Genomic DNA, 26,558 nt, shown 5'->3' on the forward strand with positions numbered 1-26,558 from the left:
ACTTAAGTAATAAATAAATAAAAACTTTTGTAAATCTACCAGGCCATTTTATTTGAAAAGATGGGTTGATGTTTACGCATACGCTGGAAAAAGATTACGGTGTTGTTGCCTTTCATTATTATGTAAAAATCCTTCTGAGAAAAGGTTATGGTAATTAGCAGCTTATGAGTAAAGTTCACACAAAAACAATATTTACAAAATGAATAAAACGCATAGGTCAGAAGAATTTTATTATTTTACTCTTCCAAATTAATACTTTGTCATATTAATTTATTATTTTAGTTGGGACTAAGCCACAAGATTATTTGATTCCCTACTAGAATAGCAACTTGATATGACAAATTAAATTATTATTAAGTATTAGGTTAAAAAAATAATAAAAATAAAAAAAAAACATAGATTAGTCATTTATTTTTCTTTATTGCAATACTTACAAACATTTTTAATTATACACTGATTGCTACACACATTTCTACTGCATATTTCACAAATTTGTTTTTTTTTTTCATGTCCTTTTTGGTTGGGCACATGTTGTAACGAAATTATTTTGCTTACCATAGGGTAAGAACATGGGGGTAGAAAAATTGGGGGCAGAAACTATGGGGGCGAAGATAAGGCAAGCAAAATAAACGCTACTAGTGCGTACGACACTCAGTTGGTTGTTGGAGAGCTGGGGTCGTGGATAAGTGGAAATAAATGGGTCGGATTGGGGTATCTACACAATGAATGAAATAAAAAGGTTACTTACATAAATCTCCTGGACAAATGGGCAAAAAAAAGACAAGAAGAAACACCTCTAGCTATTTAAAAGGGACGCCGCTTCGAGAAAACTTCCTGCTGGAGGAAAGAAAGTTTCTTCCTTCCTAAAAAGTAAACATACAAAAAGGTTAGGAGATTTTTCTAAACTAAATAAAAAAATGGATCAGAGAAACAAATCAAAACGTTTATTTTTGTCTCATACAAACAGTTATCAACACATAAATGGCATAAAAAATATACTATATAAATAGTTGCCAAATACAGAATAAAAAAACTTACATGTGTCCGTTTACAAACTCCGTTTACAAAGGGGTTGGAGATACTACAAAAACTTACAAACGTTATCGCACAGAGATTAACCTTTTTTTAAAACAAACAAAACAAATGAATATCGAAACAAATGAAGCTAGCTGTCATAAGTTAGCATTAAATTAAAAAAAAAAACAATTAAAATGACAGCTAAGTTAAACCATAAAATTTACAATTTATTAAATATTACAAATCCTTTAAATTTTAACGAAAGCAATTATTGTTTTAGCAAAAAATGGTCTGTCTTTACTTTAAAATTAATATGTTAAATGTTACCTTGATTTCACTGTTTGGCACTTAATTTTCAAAAAAATTGTTAACATCTATGGAACACCTATCTGGACATATTCTCCAACAGGACCAAAACAACCACTTCCATACTGACCATACTCAGGGACGAACAATCCAGAGATGTAGAATTATTTTCTGTGGAGAAAGCAAGCTGACGACGGGGACATCCTATATAAACATTTTAGAAAATTTCTTCAGTGCCGGTTCACAAATCTTATGGTGATTATGCTGTTCTAAACTGCCATATTGCAACGAGTATTATCACCTTAACCGGTCTTAAAACATAACACAAAGAATTTGAATCGACTCGCGATTCTTAATTACTCAAACATCTTTTCTGTCTCAGGTCTATCGCTTCACTCCATTGTAGCACGTCTGCTCTGCTTGGGGCTTAAAATGTCGACTCCTTAATGCCTTACATTTTACAAATTTTAACGCAAAATAAATTTCCCTTTACGTCTTACAGCTAGTTTTTGCCTACAAGCTTAAAACAAACAATCTACCCTTTTTTGACTTCGTTCTTTTGCCTCACAATACATACAGAGAATAGGGGAATATTAATGTAAACAAAGACAAAAAAAAATATTCTCAGTTAATACGTCTTAGAAAAACCGTATACCTGACTTGCAATATTATATTAGGGGACTCGAAACAACTTTTAAATATTCCAGTTTATTGCGTTTTAACGACGAAAGACAAAAACAGCTGAATACCAAAACTTGATATTTAGAATCTCAACTTAAAATGCCATAATATATTGATCGTTTTAAAATTCATTTGCAAACAGAAAAACGAAAATATTCCACCAAATTTAAAACACTACAATGTGACACCTTTTCATTGTTACAACTGGAGGTTTCTCTAGTTTTTGCTTTTTATTGTGTGGTTCAACTTCCTGTAAGCATTTTTCATTATACTGTTTTGTTTCCCATTGTAGTCCCCTTGATTTTTTTCTCAAAATTTGAGGCAATACCAGTTGTTCTGCTGTCGTTGTAAGAAACAATCTTCGCTATTTATTTTTGTTATCGTTTCATTTTGGATTTAAATTTGTACAAGTAATAAGTGAGGCTACCCCAGCCACGTCTAAAATATTCATAAAAAATGCAAAAGACCAACGGTTAGTTCGTCTTTTGCACATATATTTATGAACCATTTGGGCTAGCGTATGAACACCACATTTGGTACTATTATAGTAGAGTACAATATCTGGTTTTTTGTCAACATTATCTGCACAGTAAGCATTGTGATACACGGTAGACAGGACTACGACACTTCTTTGTTTTTTCGGAACGTCAGCAACAAGAGACGCTTTTGGAATGAATCCGGAAATTGAAGATTTCTCTAAACGGTTCCTGTTTGGTAGAAATTCCAGAGAAACAAATCTCTTATTTTTTTTTTTTTTCGCTGTGCCCACAAGAGTTAGTGAATTTGCCATTAATTCATCTGCAAGAGTAAGATCAGTGAAATAGTTATCGCAAGTCACATTCCTCGTGGAATTATAATAAGGCTCAACGAGTTGCTTTACAACTTGAGATGGAAGACCTTTGGCTACTGTATTTCCGTTTTTTCCTGTGTGTGGTATTCTACCTAAAGGGTAAGATGTTTTCGAGTCAAAGGCCTACCATATTTTCATGCCATACTTATCTGGCTTTGATGGCATATACTGCATGAAAGGACACCTACCTCGATACGGAACAAGTTGCTCATCTACCGTTATGTTTTTTCCTGGTAAATAGTATTTCTAAAAGTTTTGGTTGACTTGATTCCACACATCTCGTATTGCTGCTAATTTTTCGTTCCTTCTTTGTTCAGATCTCGTATCCTTATCGACAAATCGAACAAATCTTAGCAAATTTTTTAATCGTTTTAACTCCATGTCAGCTTTAAATATAGTAGGTCCATAAAACTTACTCCAAAGTATATCTACATTATGGATGTTGGCACTCAGGTGCCCTGCAGTTAGTAGTAGTCCAATAAACGCATATAGCTCTGCAGGGTCGCAATATTTCCAGTTCTCTATCCCCAGGACTTTATCGGCTTCTTTATTTGTACACCATTTCGTTCACAAACAAACAAAAGAAATCAACAGGATCATCTAGTCTTTGACCAGGGCTAACATTACTTTGTGCACTTTGCTTTTTATTATGTCGCAGGATCGCATACGTTCTGTCGGTTGTGGTTGACTCTTCCAGGTAATTCCATTCTTAGTTTCAAAAATTACACACTCTAAAATATGGGAACTTGTAGCTATACATTCTTCTTTATTATCATTCAATACTTCTTACTAATCATCCTCTTCACTTGCTTCCGAAAGATGATCTTCAATTTCAGAGTAACTTTCAATGCCACCTACTTCAGAAGGTTCTTTATCATCGGAATCCCATAAATTATTAGTAATATCTCGCAGTTTTGCAGCTGATAATGGTTTTCGGGACATTTTATTCGCACTATCTACTTTTACTGTAATTCAATATAATTTAAGGAGCTTAGATGTCGACAGTAACATTGACATCAAACGACTGATAGCAGATATAAACGACAAAATATGTATAGGTACCTACCTGATAATATTATTGGATTCCAACAGTTTTTAAAATTCATTTGGAATAGATATAACACCTATTGTAAGCATCTCTTTGATGTTCACATCAAAGAGATGTTTACATTGTTTGTTACACGTTTAGACTTTATTCTTGGATTTACGGAATCATAGAAGTCGTTTAGATAATCCACAAAAACACCTGACTGCCAAATTAACTTCTGCAAGAAAGATTTAGATTTTGGGTATAAATACAAATAGGGTCCGACAGGCCCGTGTTGCCTCTTTGACAAAATTCTTTCATTTAATTTCAAAATTGATAATGAATATGTTGAATAGCTCATGACTATTTTGAAGGAAACATACTTCTAAACAAATTCAGTGATGCATAAAATTCAATAAATTTTTTTTATCAGTTTACAATAAAAGAATTGGCATCTTGGGCCCGTTGGACCCACCTTGTTCGGATAAGGGTTAATATAACACACGCCGAGATACCCCTCCCCTGCATATTTTCTGAACGATTGGTACAAGATGAACAATATATTACGATGACGATATTACTACCATTTAGAGTGAATTAGCAATTTAATAAATTAAAAATCGAAGGACCACCGTCCTCTCGTAAAGTTCTTATCTCATTGCCAATTGTACTAGTCCGCCGCTAAACTACACGTGTTATAATAAAAATGTTTCAACGCGAATCGCTAATGTATATTATTTTTGCCATGCAAAAATAATTTTCAATAAAGTTTTTGTTAAAACAAAAACCAACACGATGTTTAATTAAACAAATGTACATTTTATTCTGCACTATTAATCAAGATAAAATAACAAACTTTGTTTTTGTTTGGTTAAAATAAAAAATATAACAGCATAACCGCAAAATTGACGAAATTAAATGACTAGTCCGAAATTATGAAAATAATTGTAAAAAAATCTTTCACTGCGCATGTTACACGTTTAATTAATTCAATCAAAATTCGAATCCATTTGGTACAGCTTATTTAATCCAGTATATAATGGTTATTAGCGGCAACTAAAGTATACAAAACTAGATTTTATAAAAATTAGAATATTATCACTTAATAAAATATTGACATTAATACACTTAGCAATATCTAGAATTACATTCTGTCTTACGAAAACTAATATTTCATTTCAATAATATTCAATTTCTAATTTAAAAATTGAATTTTCCAAATTTGGCGTCACTTTACTTTGTTGCTAAGCTGAACAGTTCACAAATAACGTAATGCATAATTCTATAATTTAGTGCGCAGAATTTTAACAATAAAAAACTAGTTGTCACCAACGTGAAATACAATTACAACAAACGAGTGTCTTTCGGACGTAAATTGAAGTCCAAAATAAATTATTAAAAGATGTACTTATTCAAAGTTAACAAAATCAAAACATTAATTGTTTTTAGACAAAGAAATTTAATCAATGTTTTGTGTTAGTGGTAAAACTTTTATTAAACTTACAACCTCATTTTGTAAGTTTTTATTATCCGTTTTATTCAATGCTTAATGTTGGAATACTTTGCACCATACACAAACAAATAGATATTTTTTAATGCTCTTATTACAGAGGAATTACCAGGCTGGTTTCAGAGGTGGTAAATCGACAATTCATCAGATAGCAATCCTGAGACAAATTTTAGAAAAAACCTTCGAATATCGCATCAAATTTTTATAGACAACAAATCAGCCTGCGACTCTGTAAATAAAAAGAAAAGGGAAATACTCAAAGTAATGAAAGAGCTAGAAATACTAAATCAGTTGGTAAATTTAACAAAACTAACTCTTAAAAAGTTGAGTGTAGAGTACGAATTCAGCGGGAACTCTCTGAACCTTTTAAAACAAATAACGTGCTGCGTAAGGAAGACCCTCTGTCCTGTATAGTTATAAATCTGGCTCTGGAAAAAGTAATACGTATGTCACAAATCACAACCATTGCTTTAATATATAATAAATCAGTGCAAATCCTTGCCTATGCTGATGATATCAATATTGTTGGGAGAACGCAAACGCTGTACGAGAGGTGTATGTAGCATTAAAATAATCAGCTACAAAAATGGGTTTAATAATAAACACCAACAAAATGAAGTATATGAAAATAAGCACGCAACCATAAATCCTACGATCACCTGTTATAGAAAACGACGTCATCGAAGCAGTGAACGAATTTGTATATGTGCAAGCGCTCCTTAACACTGAAATTAATACTACCGCAGAGATAAACCGCAGAATTTGCACGGCCAACAGATGCTGCTATTTTATATTGAATATATAAAAAAAAATTGAGAAATACAAAAATAAAACTCTAGAAAACAATAATACGCCCAGTCCTGACATATGCCTCCGTTCGGCTCGCGGAGATAAGAATACGGCCGCGGTCAGAAGGCCCTGCCTGTCGTAAGAGGCGACTAATGGGTAGGAATTGAGAGGTGGAGAGCCGTCGCTTGAGGTGTCGGGTTTGTAGAAACGCACACGGTTGCTTAGGCGACACGGTCACCGGTCTACATTTCTAGTATCCGAGACGAGACTCTCGTGGGACCACTCTACTCTCATTCCAAGAGAACCTGGCGAGGTTTAACGAGCTGGGCCCGTACATACCTCTCCTGGCCTTGTGTCAGGCGTGGTGTGGGTGCCCCGGCACGTACCCGTCAGGAGATTCAAGAGTAGTAGAGGAGAGATCCTCGGCGGCGACCTGTCTACGTGTGAGGTGGAAATTCCTCTGCCTGCTTCGTCTATCCGTCCGTGGGTGGGATAACGGGTAGGTGCGGTAATCGCAACACAGGTACTACGGGGAAGGTGAAGTCCCACGAAACGTTTCTGGTATACGTGGCGTGGCACCTTCATTTTGGTGTCGGACTCGTAGAGGCAGTGGATTCGTTAACGGTCGTATAGCCGAAAGGCCAGGTAGACCAGGGTCCTGCCAGTTCTTTAATTGGAGGGCACAAACGCTTTGCAGTCCTGACATATGCGTCAGAGACCTGGACAAAAAGCAATGAAATCATGTTAGGATCTTTTGAAAGAAAAGTAGTAAGGCGAATCTATGAACCATCTATGAATCTAAGGAACCATATATCGTAAAACATATTAAGATAGGGCGTGTGAGGCGGATACGGCATGTAATGCGGATGGAACAAAATGATCCGGCTAGAAAAACGCTTCTTGATAGACCCATTGGTCAGAGAAGAAGGGGAAAACCCAAAACAAGGTTCCTTGATATTATCGATAAAGACATGAGAAATATGGGAATACGTCCTTGGTGGAGGAAGGCGATGGATAAGGAAGACTGGAGAGAAATTCTTGAGGAGGCAGAACCCACGCAGAATTATAAAGCCATACTTATGATGTTTAATTTAATGTTCTTTGATCTTTGATACACAGTATTTACTAAAAGAACAATTTTAAACTTATTTTAGCATATCCTGAATACTGAGTTCTCCGAATGCAAGTATACATTGGTTGTACTTACAGAGGCTGTTGATATTAAAACCGCTACTCTCGTCTCAGTCAGCGTAAAAAAACCAAAACTGCTTCGACTTTTCTATTTAATTAAACTCTTTCGAAAAATAAGAGTATTTTCCTTTTCAACAAAACTTATTACTGAACAAAAAACCGGTAAAATCTTCGATATATAAAGTCTTTTGACTTTGAGTCAAAATCTTATTAGTTTTACGGCACATGAACAGATAACCTTTTTTCTACTTTCAAATAAGCTTCTAACCAGAAATTCCCTTTTCAATTTTCTCTCTCTCAGCTAATCACGATCTAGCATTTTTAAACAAGCCAAAATTCCATTAATTTAATTTCTATGAAATGCCCAAATTATACATTTTTATTTTTTCCCTTAAGACTCCTACAAACAAATTTGCATATATTAGGTTTCTACCGGCCATCTACAACAAAAGATGGTTAGTCACCCGAAACTTTCCAAACATTGTTAAGCCTTAATCGATTTCTTCGAATTTTTGTAACGAAATCATACTCTATACATACTTAAATTTCGACCTGATGTATTAATCTATTACACTGGTAAACACACAGTTTGCTGCCGGATTTTCTTTACTGTTTCTAGGTAATTTGGGCGGTTGAATCCAAAAATGCCACCATGTAAACCAGGTTTGCTCCATCAGATCGTTTTCAGAAAATATGACAACTGATCACATTTCTAAAATAAAGGGTAATTTAACGCAACACTGCCTACATACATGTAATGCTGCTACCAATCAAATAAACAAAACACGAATAAAAAGTAAGATATTTATTGTACAAGAATATACTTACAAAAATCATCACACATATCTGCCAAAAAACACATATCTTTTCATCTAACCTAACCAGTATCGCAGCACAAATCTGTTATTTGGCGTCACCTAAAAACTAACTTTTATAGGATGGATTTTCTTGCAAAAGCTATTAAAAGACGGTCCCTTTGAAGACTCCAGCAGTAATCCGCCATCATATGAGTGTCCCATCTCCCCTGATACCTCTCTTCCATCAATTCGTTTTGATATTTTGGTGGAAGTTTTTCCCTTGTTTCTCAGTAAGGTCACCAAGATTTTCTGGGAAACGGTTTAAGTGGCTATGGAGGTAATCAATTTTAATACTCATATGACAACCGTGTTTGTTAAAATTGTTGAGCACATCTTCCACTATATTCCGGTAATTTTTCGATTTATTGTTTCCAAGAAAATTTTCCACAGCTTTCACAAATGAGCATCATGCATTACATTCAATTTCAGTCATCAATTGTGTAAAATGCGAATATTTTATAAGTTGTATCTGACGCTCATCAAATTTCCAGACTTTCAATTTCTTTACTACGTGCAGGAAATTTGCTGGAGAAGTATTCAAAACCAGGACGATTCTGGTCTAGGGTCTTTACAAATTGTTTCATCAGCCCTAGTTTAATATGTAACGGAGGTAATATTATTTTCTCTCAGCAGACCAATGCTTCGTTAACTACGTTAGCTTCTTCTTGAACTAAAGCATCTCTAGAACTCCACTTTCTTCTACTCCAGTGTTGGTCCTTAGCTCTGCTATCCCAAAGACACAGGAAATAAGGATATTTTGTATAGCCACTCTGTTGTCCCAGGAAAACGTTCACCATCTTAAAATCAACACAGATCGCCCACTGATGTTGCTCATACTTGATGTTTTTTAGCACCAATGATATTGTTTTATATTCTTCTTTCATTTGAATGCCCAATTGGTATACTTCCATATTTGTTGCCATTATATAAAAGAACACACTTTTAACTTCCTTGGGAACTGTCGATAAAAAGACGCAAGTGATCTGGTGTATACTCCGATACACTTATTTTTTCTAACAGTCCTTTAATATTGTTATAAAAAACCATGTCATATTGCTGAGAAAAAAGCCAAAGGATCTTTTTCTCTATTACGGTAGTATGCAATTTTGGTGTCTGGGTGAAGAAGATTATTTTCCTTAAGTCTGGAAGCAAGCAACTCTGAAGAATCCTTTGGAAGGTTTAAATCTCTGATAAGATTGCTTAGCTCTTCCTGAGTAAAGCGCTCAGGACGTGTTGAATCCCCTTTAAAATCGCTGTCGTCTTCCTCAAATATATTAGTCTGTAGTTTGTCAGATAACATTTCGACATTATCCTCTGGTAGCGTAGGTAGACTGTTAAATATTGGAATGGGTATCTGCTTAAGGTAATGTGGAATTAGTCTTATTGCTGAATCCAGGTTAGGAATCCATAATCCATGTCTACGTATGTTGATTGTTACGATGAATGACCTTTATATTTACAAAGTAGAAATAGCAATTGTCAAACTAATTTTTTGGTTCCCTCCATACCATTGCAACACCAATCTTTAAACATTTTCGTTGTCCTTTCGTCCACTGTCGCAAGTTTGCAAGACAAGTTTTGTACACTACATGTGGAGACCAAAATTTATTTTCTAGACCAGATCTCCTAAATGAACAACAAAATAGGCTTGATATGCCCTTTTTGTAAAATCACAAACTGGGTTTTTACTTTCCTTTAAAATGTACTTGCAAAAAACATCTAGGTTATTCACACAACAACGCCTGCTTTTAGAAGGCATGGTTTTCAGTTGTCAAAAACAAACTCTTGCAACGAAACTCAAGTTCAAACCAAATTTTACAATGGAAAGCCTTCGAATTTATAGAAATTTATTAAGGCTATTTCAGGGAAAATATTATTACTTGGCGGACAATAGCTAAGGATCAATTAGCGCTAATTTTAAGTCATGAGCATTTCCAATAAGTACACTGTAATTAGACGTCATTAGTATGCATTTGTCTTAGAATTTGTGAAGTTTGTTTATAAAGGTATTGCAATTATAGTGGTAGAATATACAGAAATGTAAGAATATTTAAGTATTTGATGATTATGTTATATCTCGAAAACTAGAGCTGGTAGAAAGAAAAGGTTTGTATTTTTGGAATTAGCACAGATGAACAAAATTTTTTTTGTTGGGCTGTGTTATCGATTTCATACTACTGAAACTTGTCACCGAAATTTGTCCCACTTTCTCAGGAAAGAATATTTTCATACACACTGGTCACTTTCTTACATCTAAAAATACCAGAAATACTTTGTCAAAATTTTCTTCCGATCTTGATTTCAAAACTTTAATTTCCTCTACTTGGTTTACAAGTTTCTGGTGTACAAATAAGGCATTTTTTTCTTTGGGTCTGGTTTCTTTCGCAACACTACTGTAGAATATTAAGAAGTTATCTATCATAATTTGGATTTTTTCCTTTTTTCTCTTTTGTTGAAGTGTACAGATTCAAATGCATTTGATTCCAAATTGATTGGTTGAAAGACTTGTAAGAGTCTTATTTTGTTTCTCCTTATAGTATTAATGCATGAGGACTTAATTTTTTCCTTACTTGCTATAATGAACAAGTTCGTCTAAACACCTTTGTATAAAATTATAAAATAATTTTTTTGTTGCCTCGTAGATAATTTTATTTTTATTTATCGTTGTTCTGTTTTGTTGCTAAGTTGTTCTTATCCTTCCTTTCTCCGAAATGTTTTCTTTTAACTGAATGTTAATTTATTTTAGAAATTGCTAGTTCATATAGTAAAATAGCAGCACAGATATTTATCTCGACCAAATAATAATTTTTAAACAAGTTTAAAATAAAAATTTCCTCGAAAACAAAACACTGGTTAAAAATCAATCATATAAAATCAAAACATTCATTCGCCATTATTCGAAATAGTGTTTGAAATTTTAAAACCAGTTGTAAATATTTTGAATTTTTATACAGTTCAACACGCATCAAATAGATTTAATTATTTTTTGTTGATCGTAAAATACACAGCAACAAATTAACTATAACTGCATAAAACTAAAATTCATTTGGTTAAAGCTCTATATTTGGCAATGTACGAAGCAAGTTGCTACATTTTAATATTATTATTAACAGTATTGTGAATTTAAGCTCTATTATCTTCAACACGCTACAACCGATTTACATGATTTCAAAATTAAACATATTAGACCACAGAAATAAGCAAATAAAAAGTATTTTTCGTGACGTCGTTTTTACTTATAAACAATACATAAAGAATGTAAGAATGTAATATCGCTATTTGATTTTAAATACTTTTTTCCATAGCTAATGTTAAAGTGTTGCTATAACAACTATTTTGAGTAGATAAAGTATCACTTTAACCGCAAGGGTAGATAAAGTGACACTTTAACAGCAAGAGTAGATAAAATGTTTTAACTTTTTTTTATTCAATAAAATTTACAAATTCAAACACATTAAGGATTAAAAACAACTGAAATTTTACAATTAACATTATTAGAAATATCTATTTGTGGAGCATCACAACTTGTACTCTTTTGCTTAAACACTTGATTCGAGGTACTGGATTAATTCTTTTTTGTCCATTTCGTATTTATTCACTTTGTACACAAAACGCAATAATATTCTCCGCAAAAACCAAAACGTAACATTTTGTTTGACATTTGTTGACAGAGCAATTCATATCCCTAGCAACGCAGCAACACAATTGCGATTTTTGTGCTAAAAATTACAATTTTCTTTGAAATTCTATTTTTCACCTAAACTTGAAAGTCTTGCTATAGAAAAAAATGTTGTATTGCACACGACGATAAAATTGCATTATCTTCTCGCTCTCGAAGATAAAGTACAATTTTATCGTCTTGTACAATAAATAACTAAAAGGTGACTTTAAAGACCGGTAAATTATATATTAAACAAATTTATTGAAAAAGCATACAATATCCTTTAAAATAAGAGTTTGTAAAGTTATTCTACTTCTACTTCTCTTACTATGCTTTTTTACCAATTGCTCACATTATTCAGTAAAATTAGAAACAAATATAAAGTGAATTCCACCATAAAATATACTGCTCTATTGAATATTGTACTTACACTTCAAAATAAATTACACTACGGTCTTCCGCACGTTTTAGAATAAGTTTGTGGCCACTTACTTCACTAGACGTTTTGTATTGTACAATTAAGGCAAAATGTAGTTTTAAAATCACTCACTACTAAAACTAATAAGAATAACACATAAATTTTGAGAGAGCCCAATGAAAATCAGTCACCTTAATTTAAAACGCCACAATAATATGATGCGAACCCAATATTTCCTATTAGCTGCTCAATATTCAAACTGTTTCTACGATTAACTGGTTATGTCGTACCTGATATAAGAAATGGAATCAATTGTTATTCTAAAGTGATTGCAGATTGCGGATATTGATAGAAAAATTAGACAAACATCCGATTAAATCAGTTTAATCGACTGGAATAATTATAAATATTAATAAATTAGACAACACCTCAAACTAATTAATATTCTCTTTAAACAAAAAGTTTAAAACTTTAAACTTAAAAAACATTTTTTGTCTAGTTATTTATCAAAATTAATATTGTGGCATGTTATTGGGATATATCAATATAGATTATATAGAAAAAGATCAAATTTTCCTAAAAAAAAATTCAGCAAAGTATAAAATGAAACTGAAATAAATCTCGTTAAATGACTCAAATCAGACATGATAAGAGAATTTTCCTTAACTATTTCATTTTTCTCTTTGGCCATCTGTTTTTTTTTTAACCTAAAATCTATGAAATTCTCTATTTTTTATGCAAGATTCATACTTATTTATCCCATAACTTGTTTATCCTATAGTATACTTTTAAAATTGTAAGCAGTAAATTCTAAAAAATATTAATTGAGTTTTAACGACAACACTTTTGCCAGGTTGTGATTATGGATAATTTATCAACTTGTACATTACTAATTTTCTTACAGCAAGAAAATATTTTATGACAATTAGCAAGAAAATGAAAACGGAAGGTTAACTCTACGTCCACCAAATCCCAGTAGAAAGAGTGCACTACAACTACCTCGGCACCATAATAAATTAAGAATAGACCAACAACCAGAGATAAGAGCGCGCTCCCGAGAGCTACAATCTCTCTCTTGATATAAAATTAAGAATACTAAGACGCTATGTCGTCTCTGGCCGTTTAGCAAGCTATAATATTGTTTTATCAAAAACGCAAGGCCGCGAACATAACGATTATTTCATCTTAGTAAATAAAGTTTTCATGCTACCTATTTTATATACGAATAAATTTCTAAATGTCGCTTACCCACTTAAAAATTGGTTGTAGTGGTTTAGGAGCTAAAATTCTTGACTAACCATGAAGGGATTTACAGCTAGCACTGCAACAAAAAATTCTATTAAATTTGAGCAAACTACGAACAGTTTTACTACTACAATTACAAACAGATTCATTATGAAATAGTAGATAGTGTATGTACGAATTCAAGACCTATATTTTGCTATTATGCACTGTTTAAATAAATAACAGAAAAATAATTTTAGACCACGTCATTTAACATCCGAAAACAATGTATCCGTCATATGAACAACTTGTAAGTCTGTACTTTAAACAGTTCCTTTAGTAACTGGCGATATATTGTTGTGAATTTATTAAAAGGTTCAATATTTATAACACTTACGGATTTAATTTATTTCTTTATTTATGTTAACTTATCTGACAATAATTTATTATATCCGTACGTACAAATTCGCGAGCGCGGGTCTTGAGTATTAACTGCCCTCCATATAAAAATGTTGTATTTATATACGAAATCCTGATATACTAGAACAGCATCGAAAGATCGAGAAGCTTAGCCGGCTCATTCACCATAATTTTGGTTCTAGACTTCCACCGAAATTTCTACAATAAAACAGAATAATTAGTCATAAAAGTTAGGCCAGTATATTTATCGTAACATTGCCCCCCTCTTAAAAGATGGTTCCTCCTGGAACCTTGTCGGGACTGGAACCGGAACTGTATGCTGGTATCGGCAACTTTACCCTCTTTTACAACTTCCAGTTGTATAAAAATGACAAGGGACGGTTTTCTCTCCGCACCAGTAACTATGCGGATTGCAACAGACTAACACCTGGACTTCGGTGTCTTTAAAGATCTCCTCCACCATATTTCGGATAACCCTCCAATCTAATTGGCGGCACTCCAACTTTGGCATGGCTAACTTTTGCACGTCGGACTCTAGTACGTGCCCTCTCAATTGAAGTAAGGCTTCCCATACATCTCGGTAGGTAGGTTGGTCACGGGCAGTGTCTTTTGTTACCAGGTAGAAAAGGTAACGTGATGCATCTTGGAGTTTCAAGGTTTTACCGGGAGCTGGCACTTGGCATTGAAGTTCTGCAACTCGACCAAACTTCCTTCGAAAGACGGATGCCAACCCTGGTGCGTCTTTGATACTGGCCGGGATGGTAAGGGCCAGCGAGTAGTCATCGGGGAGCGCGAGTAGATCTTGCTTTTCTTCAGTGGTAACACCATGTCTCGCTTTACCGGTACCTCCATAGGCACCCATGAATTCCTCAAACGTGAGGTCAGACACATCTTGGACTTGGTTTACTTCCACTTCTTCATCTACGTCGTGGTCACCTTCGAAAGATGCCAACCGGTTATGGTGTACTATCATCGGCTTTCCCCTCGGAATCTTGCTTATTCGGTAGATGACATCGTTGATCTTCTCCATGATGAGGTATGGACCTTCCCAAAACTGCTGCAATTTGGGAGAACAACCTTTTCGCTTCTTGGGATTATACAGCCATACTTTGTCGTTCTTCTTAAAGCAACCCTTTTCGGCTTGTGTATCGTACCATTTCTTCATTCGGTCGCTAGCGATCTGAAGGTGGGAACGGACCAACTCATGTACATCGTCCATTCTTCTTCGTAATTCGATCACATAATCTTCACCTGCTACATCTTCTCCAGGTCGACACCCAAATTCTAGATCACAAGGTAGTCGCATTTCGCGTCCGAATAGGACTCTGGCTGGTGTCTGGCCCGTTGATTCGTTAACAGCAGATCTGTAGGCCATTGTGAAGAACGGAAGGTATTGGTCCCAGTCTCGCTGATGATCGGACACCATCTTTGTCAAATACTTGCCAACTGTCCTATTCATTCGTTCTACCATACCATCCGATTGCGGATGATACGCGGTAGTTCTTGTTTTCTTCATGCCTAGTCTATCACATATTCCTTGGAATAGATCACTTTCGAAGTTCCTGCCTTGGTCACTATGGATCTCCAAAGGCACTCCAAATCGGCTGATATATTCTTGGATCAACTTATCTGCAACGGTGGCGGCCTTCTGGTCTGGAAGTGCGTAAATCTCGACCCACTTAGTGAAGTAATCCATTACTACCAACATGTACTTGCCCCCATTTTCACTTTCTGGAAATGGCCCTGCAATGTCCAAAGCTATTCTTTCAAACGGGCTTCCAACATTATATTGTCTCATAGGAGCTCTCCTTTTACGGTGAGGCCCGTTACTCGTAGCACAAATAGTACATTTCTTACACCAGTCTTTTACGTCGTCGGAACTGTTCATCCAATAAAACCGTTCCCGAATTCGCTGAAGGGTTTTCCTTACACCAAAATGCCCTCCCGATGGACTGTCGTGTAACTGACGAAGTACTTCGGCTATTCTGCTCTTTGGAATCACCAACTGTCTTCTTTTCTCTGAACCGTCATCATTTTCCAGGACTCGTTTGAGCAAGCCATCTTCGATGATAAATGAGTCCCACTGGGCCCAATACGTCTTAACTACTAAGCATAGGTTTGATATTTCCTGCCAAGGTGGTCGACGGTTTTCCTCTTTCCATTTTCGGATTTTCTGTATAACTGGATCTCTCTCTTGTTCTTCCCTTATCTTAGTAGGCGTCCAGTCGTCGTTGACAATCGTCGTTCTTAGCACTGCTGCTTCCTTGGATTCCGTTTTGTTGCAGTGGGGACACTCTGCTGGGCATGGCCGTCTGGAAAGAGAATCAGCGTTTCTGTGGCTAACTCCGGCTCGGTGCTCAATCTTAAAATCGTATTCTTGGAGTCGTTCGATCCACCTGGCTATCTGACCCTCTGGATTCTTAAACTGCATCAACCACTTAAGGGCGGCATGGTCGGTTCGGATTAAAAACTTCCTTCCATAGAGGTATTGATAGAAGTGCTCTACTGATTTTACTACTGCCAGAAGTTCTCTTCTCGTGACGCAATAATTCCGCTCAGGTTTTGAAAGAACTTTACTAAAATATCCGAGGACTCGTTCCTGTCCTCCTTGAATCTGAGACAGCACTCCTCCAATTCCCACATTACTTGCATCTGTATCTAAGATGAACTCTCCTTCTGGCAGTGGATACCCTAAAATTGGTGCTGTTATTAAATGCTTTTTCAAGGTCTCAAAGGCATTTTGGCAGTCTGTATCCCAGCGGTAATCTCTTGCTTCCTCCGTAAGTCGCGTTAATGGCTTAGCGATATCTGCAAACTTCTTAATAAACCTCCGGTAGTAAGTACATAGTCCAAGAAAACTTCTCACTTGATGTTTGTCAGTTGGTTTTGGCCATTCCTTAATGGAATCGATTTTTCCCTTATCCACGGCCACTCCTTCTTTACTGACTATATGACCCAGATAATTGACTTTACCTTGAAATAGCTGGCACTTCTTGGGGTTTAGCATCAATTGGGCAGCTTTAAGTCGATTAAAAACGTTTTCTAAATTCCTCAAATGATCTTCGAATGTCTCCCCCAAGACGATTATGTCATCCAAATAAACCAGGCATGTTTTCCAAGATAACCCTCTCAACACATTTTCCATAAGCCTCTCAAATGTCGCAGGAGCATTACAAAGTCCAAATGGCATAACGTTGAATTGCCACAATCCAGATCCTGTGGTGAAGGCTGTCTTTTCTTTATCTACTGGGTCCATTTCTACCTGCCAGTATCCAGACTTCAAATCCAAAGTGGAAAACAATTTACTTCCAGCCAATGTGTCCAATGTGTCATCGATCCGAGGCAGAGGATAACTATCTTTCTTGGTAACGTTGTTCAGCAAACGGTAATCCACACAGAACCTCGTCGTTCCGTCTTTCTTCTTAACCAGGACCACCGGAGAGACCCATGGGCTCGTAGAAGGTTCTATCACCCCGTCTTTCTTCATTTCCTGAACAATCGTTTCAGCTTCCTCTCTTTTCGCCTGTGGTAATCGTCGAGCTGTTTGACGAATTGGCTTAGCATTACCAGTATCAATTTTATGCTTAACAACGGTAGTTCTTCCCGTCTTTCCTCCTTTCGGTACGAAAATATCACGATACTGCCGAAGAAATTCCCTTAATTTCCTTTTTTTCCATCTGATTTAGAGACTGTCCTGCAACTGCAACCATTTGGTCGAATTTGTCGTTGGAATTATCAGATGTTGTCGCCTGACGGATTATGGATGTCACAGGTACACAAGTTCCTACTTTTGTCTCTTTCTTTATGGTCACTGGGTAGTCGTTGACATTGATAAGTCTCACAGGAATTTCCTTAGCCGAAGTCACCAATTCCTTTCCAATTATGATTCCACGGCCAACCTCATCGTCGTGGTTCCAAGGCTCCATCATAACAGGTCTCCCTTCGTCCACAAATCCCTGTAGCCGCGCTACTATGATCGTTTCGCTTCTCGCAGGCACGACTGTATCTTCTGTAATGGCTGCTTGCACAGTGTTGTCATTATGTGGATGGAGAAATACCTCCTCGTTGCCAACTTTGATTACCTTATTCTTAAAATCCAATTGGAATCCATGCATATTCATTACGTCCATTCCTAATATAACATCCTCTTCGATGTCAGCAACTATAACAGTATGGACAAACTTTTCTGCCCCAATTCCCAATTGTACCTGGATTTCTCCATGAATGTTGGCATTTTCACCTGTAGCGGTCCGAAGTCGTAACCTCGTTGGTAACAGTTTCTTTCGGCTGTTTATAACTGTCGGGCGTATAATGGTTCTGGTCGCTCCGGTATCCACCAACAACGTATGCTTTTTACCATTTATGTCTCCATCTACATATACACTATCTTCACGACATTTCAAAGAAGCTATTAGTATGAGAGGGTCTTTGGAAAAGTTCTGGGTCGAAGCTGCCCCCCTAAGGCTGACCCGTTCTAGTTTTCCTGATGGTGAGTTTCTTGATTTGCGTCGTACCTAGGGTGCTTACAGGAGCTTCGTACGTGTCCTATTTCGCCACAATTCCAGCATCTGATGGTCTTCGTTTTCTTGTATGTCATGCTTTTCATCATATTAACGAGCTGGTCAAGTTTATCTTCATCTCCTTCCTCTTTTACAGTCCTAACTTTACTGTACCCGCCAGAGGCCTGCGTAGCTGACTCGTATTCGAGGGCGGCGGATAAGACATCAACCAGCGTCTTGTGACGAGCTAATCGTAGTGTTCTCTGCATTTCATGATCACGAAGACCATCAATAAACGTTTGAACGGCCAATTTTTCCATCATGTCTTCGGGAGCTGTTGGATAAGCATATCGTACCAATCTGGCAATATCTACCTCATATTCTTGAAGAGCCTCATCTTTCTTCTGTCTACGATTTTTAAGCTGCGACTGATATACATGCTCCAAATGTTCGTGGCCATATCGCATATTTAGCCTCTTCTTCAGTTGTTCGAAATCATCGGTCTCCTCTACGGCTATGGTCTGAAGCACATCTAAGGCATCTCCTCGAAGAGCGATAGTCAGGTTTACAGCCTTTTCTTTTTCAGACCATCCATTCGCTCTTGCGGCTGATTCGAACTGTTTCATGTAGTTGTTCCATGATGATTTTCCGTCGAAAGTTGGGACTTTAACATGAATAGAACCTCCACTTCCTTCAAATTTCGGCCGTGTCTCCAACTTACATTTCGTCTCGTCTTCTTTTATCTCCACTGTAATTGGATTGTTTCCTCTCTCTGCTGTCCCTGTTTCCTCCATCTTCCTTTCCATCTTTTTAATCTTTTCTTCGAAGGCCGACATATCGGCAGCAACTTGGTTTTTTAGCGAAGACATTCTATCGTCGAGGGCAGACATCTCAGAAGTTATTTTAGAGATGTTAGCAGAAACTTTACTTTCCAGAGACGAAATCTCGTTAGAAACTTTGCTTTCTAAAGAAGCGATGTCGCCGGAAACCTTCGAAATATCGCCAGAAACTCTGTTCTCTAATGATGCGATATCACCGGAAACTTTGTTCTCTAATGATGCGATGTCACCAGAAACTTTGGCTACATCACCAGAAACTTTGGCTACATCACCAGAAACTTTGGCTACATCACCAGAAACTTTGGCTACATCACCAGAAACTTTCGAAATCGACGAGAGGACAGCATCTTCAAATATATAAGTCTCTGGATCTAGTCCTTCTTCTAGCAAAGCGTTCTTTAGTCGTTGGACTAACTCAGCCTTTTTTCCGGTGGAAGCTAATTCTCTGTCTTCAAGATGTCTTCTTAAATTAGTCACTGTCAGCTCATAAATCGTAGCCATTTTCACAATTTATTTTATATTCACTTGTAATTTATTTTCGCAATTTATCTTAAGTATTCCACTGTTCTGACACCATTTGTTGTGAATTTATTAAAAGGTTCAATATTTATAACACTTACGGATTTAATTTATTTCTTTATTTATGTTAACTTATCTGACAATAATTTATTATATCCGTACGTACAAATTCGCGAGCGCGGGTCTTGAGTATTAACTGCCCTCCATATAAAAATGTTGTATTTATATACGAAATCCTGATATACTAGAACAGCATCGAAAGATCGAGAAGCTTAGCCGGCTCATTCACCATAATTTTGGTTCTAGACTTCCACCGAAATTTCTACAATAAAACAGAATAATTAGTCATAAAAGTTAGGCCAGTATATTTATCGTAACAATATTTTAAAATTTTGAATAAAATAATAAAATAAAAAAAAGAATAAAAATATATATATATATATATATATATATATATATATATATATATATATATATATATATATATATATATTGGAATGCCCTCGTATATGTATTAAATTGAAATCATCTCATGTATGCATTATAATAACGAAGAATTTTTTCCATGTTTCTTAGTTCGTATCTTTTAAGTTAAAATACCCGAAATATATTTCAATTCCTTCTTAGGTTGGCTCGAGTTAATATAAACCATCTTAGAGTTGTTTATTTATTTCGCAGCTGCGTATGTTCCTCGATATTTCTTTGTTCAAACCGCCCGATATTGCGTTTTCAAATTAATAATTTGCGTCTTAATTCCTGTTTGTGTTTTTTTTATACAAAGCGTTTTATTTATACCAAGTAACGTGAATTAATTTTAAAGATAATTTCAGCGTTATGTTCAAATTCACGTCGAATTTGTAAAGTTTTCTGTTTTTGCCCCTTTTCATGGAAATCTTCGTCTTACGTTATGGAAAATAATTTTAGTAGCAGTTAATAGTAGCAAATTAATGTGTATGCAGTCTACTTCTACCTGTTCCTGTTTTTTAAAAGGCAGAGTCATAAGTTTTGTGTTCAGTGCCGACTTCAACCACGAATAGTCAGTCCTATCGCAGTGTGAGATGTAGTTTTTTGTTCCCGTAATAGTTCCAGTAATAGTTCCAGAAAATTAAAAGTGTTTTTGTGAAATCCAGGTAACTTTTTTTTTAGTCAAATTTTAAAGTAAAGACAGACATTTTTTTCTTAAAGTAATAATTGGTTTCATAATTTCATACTATAAAAAAGGATTTGTAATAATTAATAAATTGTAAAATTTTAGGGTTTAACTTTAGCTGTCAATTTATTTGTTCAGTTTTTTTTTAATTTAATGTTCACTTATGACAGCTCGTTTTATTATTTTTGATGTTCATTTGTTTTGTAGTTAAAAAAGGTTAACCTCCATGCAGTAATAATTTTGAATGTTTTTGTAGCAATTCCCCATTGTAAACAGATAGGACACATGTAAGTTTTTTTTTGTGTTTTTGTACTTCGTAACTATTCATATAGTATTTTTGTATTGTCTTATTTTTTTAACTGTTTGTGGTAAGACACAATGTTAAATTTTTTTCTTAACATTTTGTTTATTTCTTTAACTAACTCTTTTTTGAGTTTCATTTGAAAAAGATATGTTTTTCATTTTTAATAATTATTTCGATAGTTACAACTAGCTGTTGTAATAGTTATAATTAGGCACCTCGAAGTGGCGCCCTTTTTAAATTACTAGAGGTGTTTCCTGTTTCTTTTTGTTTTGTTTGTCCCAAGAGATTCATGACCCTTTGTTTCATTTTTCTGTAGTTGTCTCAATCCAACTCCCTTATAATTTACTTATCCACGACCCCAGCTCTCCTAACAAACCTTAAGTGCCGTTCGCACAAGTAACGATTATTTTGCTTGCCCTATCTTCGCCTCCATAATTTCTGTCCCCAATTTTCAACCCCATAATCTTACCCTGTATTAGGCAAATTATTTCCGTTACAATATAATTCAAGTTAGCACTGAAAGTTTGAAAGATTCCAGAGAGAAAATCCAAACGTCAAACACTAGTTAAAAAGGTAATTTTTATTACAATCACATATCGCAATGGCTTAATATTATATAAACATAATATTTAACAGATATATGCATTTATTAACTATATAGGACTAAATTACTAATTGCAAACCTCTAATCTTGTTTATGGCCACACATATCAGAATCAATCTCAATAAATTGATTTAAGCATATTTGCCTTTAGCAATGTTATTGATGTTCATAGTACGTGAAAATATAGAGCGATCAAATATCAACAAATATTTACATACAGCGATGAAGCTGATTGATTTACAGTGTTAAATTATTTTTTTTCTTTGGTCTAACTATTAGATTAATAACAATAGATATTTTAAAATATTTTTAAATCATTCATTTATGTTTATATTTTTAAAAATTGATATTAAGACCGTGTATAACAATATTACTAAAATAAAACAATTGAGTATAGAATAATAAACATAAGTCTTCTTCTTTGCTAATTAGAACTAGCTGCGGTGTAGTTAATTATTTTTTGACTTCAGAGCTTTTTCTGTAATTTTGAGCACCATATTTTTTGTATTCTTTCTACTAGTCTGTGTATCTGGTTGTTCTGAGTCTTTAAGTCATACATCGTTGGTTAAATACTATTTCTTAAAATGCTTTTCCATGTTCTTCTCCAATATCCTGTTGTTTGTACTTCGTTTGACTGAAAAGGATTACTTTTAACGCTTTTTTCAGTGGTCCAAAAATGTGAAAATCCCAAGGCAATAAATCGGGACTAAAGAGTGGATGCACTAATATCCTCCATTTCTTTCGTTGTAAATTTTTTTTCACTACTTTGGCAACAACATAATACAAAATAATGACACAATGACCGACGTGGGAGCTTCCCTGGACATTTTTATCTTATTGCTAGATGGAGCTTGATGGATGCTAGATGGAAGTTTTATTATACAGGTTTGCGTTGATATGCACTCATAAACTTTATGAGGAATGTTCCTTCAAGATAAAAAAAAATATTAACATGATCTTGCCTACAGAAGATTGAACTTTAAACTTCTTTGGTGGCGATGAATTTGAGTATTTCCGTTGCATCAAGATTCGTCGACAGCAATTATTGACTAAGAGAGATATTTTACAAAGATCAACCCATTCGCACTTTTTTGGTCATCTAAAAAAACGCGAGTAAGCTTTGCACACAAACTTTGCTGTAACCCAGTTTGTATACGATACTATAGATAGATCCTATACTCACACCAGCATTTTCTAAAATTGCTCCGATTTAAATTCGACGATTTTCTCTAATCAAGCCACAGTCCTGTCTTGGCGGTCATATCTGGCGGTGCATATCGTTACATGATTAATTAAATTGTGGAGATAATATTTCATCCTCAGCCATTGTTGATCAAAACAGTACGAAACTGTTAAATTGCTGCCATTTTAACACGACAATTGCGCTTGCGCTCGTCACATGATGAAAAGGCCTATTGAAATTATGTGATTTCATACTATATAATAAACTTCAATCTTACGTTAAAAAGAATATAAGACCTTTTTAACGATTTACATACATTAATACCCAAATTATTAACATTCTAGTCAAAACTTTATTCAATAATATATCTTTTATAAGATATTTTAATTATAAAAAAGAAATACGTTGATCCATCTTATTACCTAAGTATACCACGTAATAAGAGGTACAGAGAAGAAGAGAGAAAGAATAAGTACCATAGTTATACCTACAATTTTCTGAGCCTTTATTAAATATACCTCGTACTGGCTGAATGCCCGACTTTTGGAGCGTTCGACATTCGATTCCGAGTAATTCCCATAGTCAATGAAGGAAAGAAAAAGAAGGAATGTGACTTAATAATATCATATAGCTACACTGTAAAATTCTATGTGCACTAAATCGCACATGGCTTTCAACTCAACAACTGTAGTTACACATTTATAGTAAATTATAATCCTCCATTTTTAGAATAAGATGGCAAAAATACATAAGGAAGGAAAAACAACATTTTTTCTGCTAAGAAAATGTTTAATAGGAAACAAACAAAAATTGCACATAAAAAATAGATGTGCATATTATAACGTACCCTTTTTATACCAGTTTATATTAATAAAATAGCTATTTATTTTCGAATTAATACATCAAGCGGCCTATTGAAAGATGTTGAAAGTATCTCCCAATTATTTCGTTCAAAAAGTTTTTTTTGCTACGCCCATGGCTAACAAATCTATAAGACTCATCATGGCTCGATTTCTTAATTAAATTATTGAAAGTGGTATCGCATTGCATCCTTAAGGCCCCCATCTTTCAAGAGCAGATTCACAGTTCTTTGCCTTGTGTCAATTTAGGAATTACACATTTCCTAAACTCATTCACGTTATATACTGGTATTTTCTCCAACCAAATACCTAGTTTTTAAAAAGATAAAGTTTTCTTGACTCAAAGGGATTCCCTGTGTGTCACCCACAATTAGGGCCTTTCCCTTCTTCGCAGCATTCTGAGCTATAACTAGAAGAAGCTCCAACTTGGCCGATATGTTTATTTAATGGCCGATTGAATGGGGACGATTGTATTTTGTAAGTACGTTTGCCGATTTATCTCAGTAAGCCCTGAACCGAAGTATTTTATGATTAGAGACACTATTGACACTGCATGTCTAATACATACTTTTCATTCCAAAATCATTTCTAGTCAAATTAAAGGTGCTCCAATGAAATCCTCCTCTCTTCCGTAATAGCTGATATCTACATGGAATATTTTGAAACAACAACCCTGTCCTTATCAAATCTCAAACCCATCTGCTGGTTACGGTACGTTGATGACACCTTTGTCATTTAGAACCATGATAAAGACAGATTAGTCTTTGCCATCCCTTGATGTTCTTATTCAGAAATACCCACCTCACAGTTTTTCTTATTCCGTGTAAAACCCACCCATACAAACCGTTATCTCAATGTCCAGTCACATCATTATCCCCCCCCCCCCCCCCCAACTCAATTCAGTTATTTACACTCTTGTTTCCCGTTCCATAAAACTTTGCGACGACAATCACAGATCATCCGAAATCAATCCAATATGGCAAACACTTAATCCAAATCAATAGGAGCGTTCAAAAACATTTAAACCCCATTCCATCCAAAAAAACCCTGCCACCTGATAAACCCAAAATCTTTCTACCTTTTATCAAAGGTGTCACTGACAAGATCAATAGAACACTTAACCTTATAAACATCAAAACCATCTTAACTACTCACTTTAAGTTGTACAATCTCGTCAGATCCGTAAAAGATCAAATCCCCAATGAAGACCATGGTGTCTACGAGATACCTTGTTTCAGTTGCCCACGTACATACCTAGGACAGACAAAACGACGAATCCACAACCGTATTTATGAACATTCTGTATCTGCAAAACATTCCGATACTATTTCAGCCCTAGCCCAACATCATATTCAGAGAGGTCACAAAATAGATTTCGAAAAAGCAAAAACCATCGCTCCTATCCCGCTCAGACCGTTTCTGAGCATACCGTTTCCGCACATACTGAGAATATAAAAGCAGCTACACAGGCTAAGACCGTTCGTCAATCGAAGCCTAGGACTAGGCAGATTGAGACATTATTGCCGTTTGACAGTTCTTGTATTTCTACAGAAAAAGATACTGGTACGTCACGAGTGAGGGAAGTATGAAAATTGACACCCCGAACTCGAACGGAAAGATATCCCTCTTGATAATGGCTCCAAATGGGTGCTGAAACGTCAAGTTTTAAATTCTCAAGGCGGCTCTTTCCAAGAACTTACATAATAACATATATGTACTTTCTTGAGATTACTACCGATGCAATATGTATTTTTTGCTTAAACTTCATAAAATTTTATTAAATACTTGAATCTATTTTTTTTGTTACTGTACATTAATTCTTTTTGTGACAATAAGCATGTACTGATCGTTTTTTATATTAATAATAATCATATATTTACTTAATTTTTTTGCAACCATGTTGCCAATGATCAGAGATGATATTTACCACCTTCCATTCAGCACATACCTCCACAACCCAACCGTGGCAGCTGTTTATACGAGACACAGTGCCCCCCTCCCCCACATAGGTGGTTTTCACTTGTGGTGCCTGAAACCTTTCCTTTTTTAATTGTTACATTATAAAACGGAATAGAAAAATGAAACAACACAAAACAAGAATAGTGGTAGAATAATTCCATACCAGAGCTGGTAGAAGAAAACAAAGTAAATAATGCCTGGTTGATAACAAATGATCCAGAGAACAGGAAAAATTATACAACAATTATGATGAAAAATGAGAATTATGATAAAGATAAGTACTAAAAAAATAATAAACAAAAAATCAGTATTGGGATAATAAATGCGAAGAAGTCAGTAACTACCTAGCGATTACTGGATCTAAATATACTTCTTCATGGTTATAAAAAATCCTCCAGAAGACTCCAGAACCTCCTAAAGACTTGTAAAAACAAAGTTATGTCACCATGACCTTCAAGCAGGCTGACAGAATGGAGTACCCCAGGCGCGTACTATGTTTAACACCAACGTATAACTGTCTTTATTGTTCCTATGAACACACAAATTTTAAAAAACAACGATAACGAAATCATAAAATTAGATTAATTACTATTTAAATGGGAATGAGCCACAAAGAAAGGACAAAGAATTGCATTTATAAAATACCTTGTTAATGCGATCAGTTTTATTTAGGTGAAACTTCAAGGCCAT

At 35.0% G+C, this 26,558-nt stretch overlaps 1 protein-coding gene across 6 annotated transcripts in view; it reads right to left on the bottom strand.

Moving 5' to 3' along the window:
• The window catches only part of LOC140432865 (uncharacterized), a 371,379-nt gene that overhangs the window by 107,291 nt on the left and 237,530 nt on the right, over nt 1-26,558 (bottom strand). For 2 of the 6 annotated variants that reach the window (XM_072521012.1, XM_072521011.1), the window contains one exon: nt 13,556-13,628. The exons of 2 other annotated variants lie outside the window; for them this stretch is intronic. The gene's annotated coding sequence lies outside the window, so the exon portion shown is untranslated. Of the gene's footprint in view, nt 1-12,319; nt 12,397-13,555; nt 13,629-26,558 lie in introns of those variants that run through there. 2 more of the 6 variants (XM_072521013.1, XM_072521014.1) reach the window with 2 other exon arrangements.

Source organism: Diabrotica undecimpunctata, chromosome 1, assembly GCF_040954645.1.
Source record: "Diabrotica undecimpunctata isolate CICGRU chromosome 1, icDiaUnde3, whole genome shotgun sequence".
Classification (NCBI taxonomy): domain Eukaryota; kingdom Metazoa; phylum Arthropoda; class Insecta; order Coleoptera; family Chrysomelidae; genus Diabrotica; species Diabrotica undecimpunctata.